The following is an 8,162-nucleotide window of genomic DNA, read 5'->3' as shown; positions in this document are numbered from 1 at the left end:
CTTTACCACCTGCAAGTGACCGTGTTGAGTCATTTCGTGAAAAGAGCAGCTAATTTTGAAGAAACCAACGATTCATTGTCCGCCGTTGAATCAGTATCCGGTACCGATGTTGATCAAAACAGTTGTATAAGCACGACTTTTCAACGAAATCTAAATTTGATGGCGCGAAGCAACTGCTGGATCAGTTGGCTAAATTCAAGGAAGAGGCCTTGAATAAGGGGAACTATATTAAATATTTAACTGTACTGAACCAGATAGAGGACTTTGATATTCAAATGGAATATACTAAGTACAAAATCGATGAAGCTAGACTAGCGCCCGGTATTTCAGAGAAGTATTATCGTTTGTCGGTATGTAAAAACAAGCGTATTATTTTTACAATCCAATTTTATTTTATTTTTATATGCTTTTATATTCGATTTGTAGATCGATCAATTTCAAACGGCACCCACCCTTTTGAATGATGACTGCACGGTAAGGATGATCATTCCAGCGAGTTCGAACCCCGTAGCTTTCTAGGAACTATCCATGAGATCAATCCAGATTACATGTTGCTTCATGTAAACACCATTCTTGAACCGTCTCCAACCTACACGATTGTGTTTGAATGCAGTCGGCTCTTATTTCAGCTGGAATACTATGTCCTATCTTTGGTGAAGGAAATTTACTTTGAAAAAACATTGTTCCCTAAGCCACCGATGGAAAAGAAGATCATATACGAGAGGTGAGTTGTGTTACAAAATGTTCGAACTCAAATGATGCAACACAGTGCGTGCTACAACTTTAAATGGTACAACAAAAATGTCGCAACAAATCACGAGCAGCTGTCTGCAGTGCGAAATATCGTGAATCGGACTTCGTTCCTGCTCCGTACAGATTATTTGGACCACCCGGTACTTGGAAAACTACGAGTATTGTAGATGGAGTTTTACAAATTTGGAAACTACAACCCAAAGCCAACGTTCTCGTACCGGCAGCTTCAAATTTCGCCTGTGATGAATTCACCACGCGCCTGCTGGAATTCATTCCCGCCACCGATGTGTTCCGTTTCGTATCCTTCGTATCGATTTTGCTGATAACGGAACAACACCTTCGTTCTCAAAGAGCAGTGGAGGTTTTGAGGAAGGTGGTGAGTATCGTCGCGGCCCCGACTACGAATATCCGGAAGGCGGTGCATCATACGAGGAAAATTCATCGTACGGCTATGGTGGAAGTGGAAGACCGTTCCGCGGCCGTGGAGGATTCCGCGGACGTGGTGGTTTTTATCGTGATGGCCCACCGCACCACGGGGACAATGATGAATGGCGTCGATCAGGAGTCGATGGCAAATATGATTCACGCCGTCGTTCGTGAACCAGGAATCGATAGATCTAGCTCCCGTTCACCGAGGCGACGCAGTCCGGCTGATTCTGATTCGTCTTCTTGTATGAATGGCATGTTATCGAATGCAAGAACGTTACCAGAAGTGGCACGGAAATCTACCACAGTCTGGTAAGGGGCGCTGATTTTGAACACTATTCCCCGCCAAGTTGCACCTAACGGACGGAGACCACGAAATAGTGGACAGCCTGATGAAGGACGAGGAAGGTAAACACCACCTTCGTATTACTCAGCGACTACGCCTCGATCAACCCAAGTTGGAAGATCTGCAGAAGCGCATATCGACGTCATCGTCGCACGCAATCTTCCTCGGCCTGCTGGGATCGACGTCATCGGTAGCATCGTCGGATGATGCCAGCGTTCAGACGCGTCCACTGCGTAATCTCGTGTCCTACCTGAAGCAGAAAGAAGCGACCGGCGTTATATCCTTACTCAATAAAGAAACGGAAGCAACCGATGTGCTCTACTCATTCCCGCCATGCGATTTTTCGACAGAATTGTTGAAACGAACATGTCACAACCTCACCGAGGAGGGACTGAAGGAAGACCATCTGGTAATCGTGGTGGTCCGAGGAGGAACAATCCTCTGAAGTGCCTTCTTTCTTGTATTGCAGAAACTAGTCCATATTGGCACAGCATACAACATGGCTGGTCTAAAATTTGTTTGTAAATCAAAGTTTGTTCTTAAGCTTCAAAGTTTTGACTTTCTGTTTATAAGTGGATCACTTAATATATTTGTTACATTTGGCTTGAAGGCCTTCAATGTGATTTTTAAAAGTAAAGTTAATTTAAGATCTAGCAGAAGTCCTAAATATTTAGAATTCGAATAGTTTACCTGCAGTGAGCGATCTGATAAATAATTTTGGATCAGTTTAATACCTAGTTGGTTGGTTGTTTGCTCATTGTTTGTTGGTTGCTTCATTGTTTGTTGGTTGATTGATTGGTTATTTAGTTGATTGCTACAATTGCTTATTGGTTGGTTGGTTAATAAGTTGATTGGTAGCTTGCTTGAATGGTTGGTTGTTTGATTAGTTAGTTGATTGATTCGTTGGTTATTTGGTTAGTTGGTTGTTGCTTGATTTGTTAGTTGGAATGGAAGAATGGTTGATTGGTTGGTTTCTTTTTTATTGATTCCTTGATTGGTTGGTAATTTGGTTGATTGGTTGGTCGGCTAGTTAGTTCATATGTTGTTTTGATGGTTGCTCGAATGGTTGATTAGTTGGTTGGTTGAATGATTGTTTGGTTGATTGGTAGCTTGCTTGAATGGTGGGTTGCTTGATTGCTTGGTTGATTGGTAGTTTGCTTGAATGGTTGGTTATTTGATTGATTGCTGCTTGATTTGTTAGATGGTAGAATAATTGATTGGTTGGTTGATTGCTTGCTTGATTGGTTTGTCGGCTGGTTAGTTGACATGTTGTTTTGTTAGTTGCTTGGTTGGTTGATTAGTTGATTCGTTGCTTGATTGATTGGTAGCTTACTTGAATGGGTGATTGCTAGATTAGTTGGTTGATTATTTGGTTGATGGGTTGCTTTAACCGTTTGATTGAATGGTTGGTCGGCTGGTTGGTTGATTGGTTGTTTTGTTGGTTTCTTGATTGGTTGATTAGTTGATTGATTGATTGATTAGTTGATTGGTTAGTTGTTGCTTGATTTGTTAGTAGGTAGAATTGTTGATTAGTTAGTTCCTTGATAGTTGGTTGGTTGCTTAATTGGTTGTTTGGTTGCTTTATTGTTTGTTGGTTGATTGATTGGTTATTTAGTTGATTGGTTGCTTGATTGGTTGGTTGGTTGATTGTTGGTTAGTAGAATGATTATTTGGTTGGTTGCTGCTTGATTTGTTAGTTGGTAGAACTGTTGAATGGTTGGTTGCTTCATAGTTGGTTGGTTGCTTGATTGGTTGGTTATTTGGTTGATTGGTTGTTTGACTGGTTGATTGATTGGTTGGTCGGCTGGTTAGTTGATTAGTTGTTTTGTTGGTTGCTTGAATGGCTGATTAGTTGGTTGCTTGATTAGTTGATTGTTGGCTTGCTTGATTGGTTGGTTGCTGGAATCGTTGACTAGTTGATTATTCAGTTGATTGCGTGCTTGATTGGTTGATTGATTAGTTGATTGGTTGATTAGTTGGTTAGTTGATTATTGGTCGGTTGCTTGATGGGTTGATTAGTTGATTTGTTGATGACTTGATTGGTAGATTAGTTGGTTGTTTGCTTGATTTGTTAGTTGGTAGAATTGTTGAATGGTTTATAGTTGGTTGGTTGCTTTATTGTTGTTTGGTTGACTGGTTGATTGATTGTTGGTCGGCTGGTTAGTTGATTAGTTGTTTTGTTGGTTTCTTGGTTGATTGGTTATTAAGTTGATTGCTAGGTTGCTTGATTGATTAGTTATTTGGTTGATGGGTTGGTTGGTTGCTGCTTGATTTGTTAGTTGGTAGAATGTTTGATTGGATGGTTTCTTCATTGTTGGTTGATTGATTGATTGGTTGGTAATTTGGTTGATTGGTTGCTTGACTGGTTGATTGTTTGGTTGCTTGATTGGCTGGTCGGCTGGTTAGTTGATATGTTGTTTTGTTCGTTGCTTCAATGGTTGCTTGGTTGGTTGATAAGTTGATTCGTTGCTTGATTGATTGGTAGCTTGCTTGAATGGCTGATTGCTGGATTAGCCAATCAAGCAACCAATCAACTAAATAACCAACCAAGCAACCAACAAACAATGAAGCAACCAACCAACAAACAATGAAGCAACCAACCAACCAATTAAGCAACCAGCCAACTATCAAGGAACCAACTAATCAACATTTCTACCAACTAACAAATCAAGCATAACCTACCAATCAATCAATCAATCAACTAATCAACCAAACAAGAAACCAAACAAATAATCAATCAATTGATCCGTTGCTGGGGGGCATGGAGTGCGATCCTCTCGTTTAATAAACAATGTGCACTCGCTTGGCTGTGGATATACAACAGTAAAGCAAATGTGGAGATTGGACAAATCAAGCATCCGAAAGATATTCAATTTGCAAAAAAGAGAGCTAACCGCGGTGGAGGTTGGTACTCGGATTCTGATGGCTTTTCCGCAAACGTGACCTTTAAGTGGTCTTGTTGTGTAGGGGTTATCACGCCTATCTAGAGAGTAGGAGGTTGAGGGTTCGAGTCCCTCCAAGACACGTGGATTCTTTTTCGCAAATTTCATATCAATTTGTCCATTTCGAAACATATGCTGTGCATATGCACAGCCAAGATATTTAACAAAAAATGGTTTTCGTACGGCCGAGTTGCCGAATAATATGCAATTAATTGTAATCAAGTGTCGGTCTTTCACCGTCATTAGTCGTCTGAGTACACGCGACCGTTTACGTAAAGGCAATCAAACTCATCAAATGCTTTAGCCAAGCAAGCCTTTGGCACAGCAGAGTGCGATTGAATTCGCATTCTATACCGTCCCGCCCAGTCCGTTGCTGGGGGCATGGAGTGCGATCCTCTCGTTTAATAAATAATGTGCACTCGCTTGACTGTGGATATACAACAGTAAAGCACATGTGAGATTGGACAAATCAAGCATCCGAAAGATATTCAATTTGCAAAAAAGAGAGCTAACCGCGGTGGAGGTTGGTACTCGGATTCTGATGGCTTTTCCGCAAACGTGACCTTTAAGTGGTCTTGTTGTGTAGGGGTTATCACGCCTATCTAGAGAGTAGGAGGTTGAGGGTTCGAGTCCCTCCAAGACACGTGGATTCTTTTTCGCAAATTTCATATCAATTTGTCCATTTCGAAACATATGCTGTGCATATGCACAGCCAAGATATTTAACAAAAAAATGGTTTTCGTACGGCCGAGTTGCCGAATAATATGCAATTAATTGCAATCAATCATACCATACTACCAACTAACAAATCAAGCAGCAGCCAACCAAATAATCAACCGACCAATCAAGTAACCAACTAGTCAAACAAGCTACCATCTACCAAGCAATCAAGCAACCAACCAACTAATCAACCAATCAACTAATCAACCTGTCAAGCAACCAACCAATCAACCATACTACCAACTAACAAATCAAGCAGCAATCAACCAAATAATCAACCAAGCAATCAAGCAACCAACCAACTAATTGAGCAACCAACCAACCAATCAAGCAACCAACCATCTAATTAACCAATCAACTAAACAACTTATCAATTAAGTTGACGACCAACCAATCAAGCAACCAATCAACTAAATAACCACAACCAATCAATCAAGTAAAGCAACCAATCAACCAAATAAGTAACCAACCATCAATCAATTAACTAATCCAGCAACCAACCAATCAAGCAAGCTACCAATCAAACAACAAACTAATCAACCAAATCAACAAAACAAGCTAATCAACCAAATAAGCAACCAACAAAAGATATTTTAGTTACTAGATAAAGATTGTCGCTGTCGTCGCTGTCCGGAACATCTTTTGCTGGCGAGGATAGGGGAGCAAAATGTCAAAGAAGGAAAATCCATACGATTTGACAGGTATGTACCACACATGTTTCGGACAGCAGAACAAAGGGAACCGAAGCGACAATCTTTATCTAGTAACTAAAATATCTTTTCAACCAACCAATCAACCATTCAAGCATCCAACAAAACAACTAATCAACTAATCAGCCGACCAACCAATCAATCAATCAGTCAAGCATCCAACCAACCAAATAACCTACCAGGATCTCGGAAGGATTCCCTGGATAAGCCAGGAAGGATAGATAGGAAAAATAGGAAATATTCCGCGCAGAATCTCTGAAGGATTTCCTGCAGAATCTCGGAAGGATGGACTGCAGAATCTCGGAAGGATGGACTGCAGAATCTCGGAAGGATGGACTGCAGAATCTCCGCAGGATTTCCTCCCGAATCTCGGAAGGATTTTTAGCAGAATCTCGGAAGGTTTCCTTGCAGTTTTGGAAGGATTCCATGAGAATCTCGGAAGGATTCCCTGCGGGATCCCTTATGGAATATCGGAAGGACTGCCTGCGGAATCCCAGAATGATTCTTCGCGGAATCTCAGTAAGACTCCCTGCGGAATTCCAGACGGATTTGCTGCGTGATTCCGAAATAATTCGCTGCGGGACTCCAGAAGGATTCCCTTCGGATTTCGAAAATAATTCCCGAAAGCATTCTCTTCGGAATCCCGAAAAGAAATTGAAAATTATAAAGAAATAAGTCAGTTCAATTCTATAGACCAATTCAGATGGATTTCTACTTATATATGAATATTTATATGTTCATTCATACCTAGTACACTTTAGTTCGAACAATGTGGATTACGGAATAGTGATTCCGCTTGTCAAGCCAAAACTTAAACGCGGTGCAGAAAATAAATCACGGACAGCTGAACAGTGTTTTTCTTTCGAGAAGCTTCTTGTAACATATGTAGGATTTAGTTTACTTCTTTCTATAATTATTGTGTGATTCGATACATCAAACTGCGTGGGCGATAACCGCAGACGAAGCTGTACTCTAGGATTTCTCTGTTTGTATTTGGTATCTCCAATCTCCGTCTTTTGCTACTACTATGAATTCTATAACACTCCAAGCTATTCCAGATCGTCGTTCATTTCTTGCAATCTGGCCCTCTCGCTGTCGCCTCCGCCCTGTCCGCCGCCGTACTGCCGCATACGATTGATCAGTAGTGTGAACACTTGGGATGGCAAGGTCTGTTGGAGGACTTGGAGAAGCTGTGCCGGTTGGCCGCAGACGATCACTGCGTTAGCCAGATGCTCGACACCGTTCTCGATGTCACCGGAAGAGATGAGGGCCTCGCCCGTCTGAATTTCCTGGAGGAAAAATCTTGCACTTCTTCATGGTCTGCCATGTTGGGCATCGTCGTCCGTGGTCCTCCAGCAGCCGAAACAGCCTTCGTCGCTTTCCTCCCTCTCTCGCAGCTTCTTTGAAGTCCGGATCTTTGCGGCGCTTGTGATCGAAGTAGATGCAGTAGCTCAGGAACAGCGTTCCGGCCACGCCGGCTGCAATCCCGATGGTAGTTTTAGTAATCTCCATCTCAACGATTCCGGACCCGAGCTTCACGGTGGCACTAGCACGTTAATTCCGAACGAGAGAGAGGTCGAAAAGCGAAGAAATTTTCCTGCTTTTGTCCACGAAATGAACTTCTGACCTCCTCCCGCGCAGCTTCTTTTTGAAGTCCGGATCTTTGCGGCGCTTGTGATTGAAGTAGATGCAGTAGCCCAGGAACAGCGTTCCGGCCACGTCGGCTGCAATCCCGATAGTAAGTTTTCTAATCTCCATCTCAACGATTCCGGACCCGAGCTTCACGGTGGCACTAGCACGTTAATTCCGAACGAGAGAGAGGTCGAAAAGCGAAGAAATTTTCCTGCTTTTCTCCACGAAATGAACTTCTAACCTCCTCACTCGCAGCTTCTTTTTGAAGTCCGGATCTTTGCGGCGCTTGTGATCGAAGTAGATGCAGTAGCCCAGGAACAGCGTTCCGGTCACGCCGGCTGCAATCCCGATGGTAGTTTTACTAATCTCCATCTCAACGATTAGCTTCACGGTGGCACTAGCAGGAACTATAAGAACCATCAAGTTAATCTCACTTTATAATTTTAGCAGACAAAAAAACAAAAACAAAACATCGATGCTGTCAGTTATGCGTGCACGGAAAAATAATCATGCGGAAAATGATGACTGACAGCATCTGGTTAGTGTCTTTTCAGTTGTATACCTAGGACTCCTACACACCGATTGAAACTTGAACGCAACACGGGAAAATCCCGAGTGTCTGGTCCCGGTTAT

The 8,162-nt window shown here is 42.2% G+C and overlaps 1 pseudogene; it reads right to left on the bottom strand.

The window, feature by feature from the left end:
• Positions 1–6,709: 6,709 nt before the first annotated feature.
• LOC134208848 (mitochondrial import receptor subunit TOM20 homolog) lies at positions 6,710–7,949 on the bottom strand (annotated as a pseudogene).
• Positions 7,950–8,162: the final 213 nt, after the last annotated feature.

The sequence above is a fragment of the Armigeres subalbatus genome, chromosome 1 (genome assembly GCF_024139115.2).
Source record: "Armigeres subalbatus isolate Guangzhou_Male chromosome 1, GZ_Asu_2, whole genome shotgun sequence".
NCBI classification, from domain to species: Eukaryota; Metazoa; Arthropoda; class Insecta; order Diptera; family Culicidae; genus Armigeres; species Armigeres subalbatus.
This window is presented reverse-complemented; position numbering and strand designations above follow the sequence as displayed.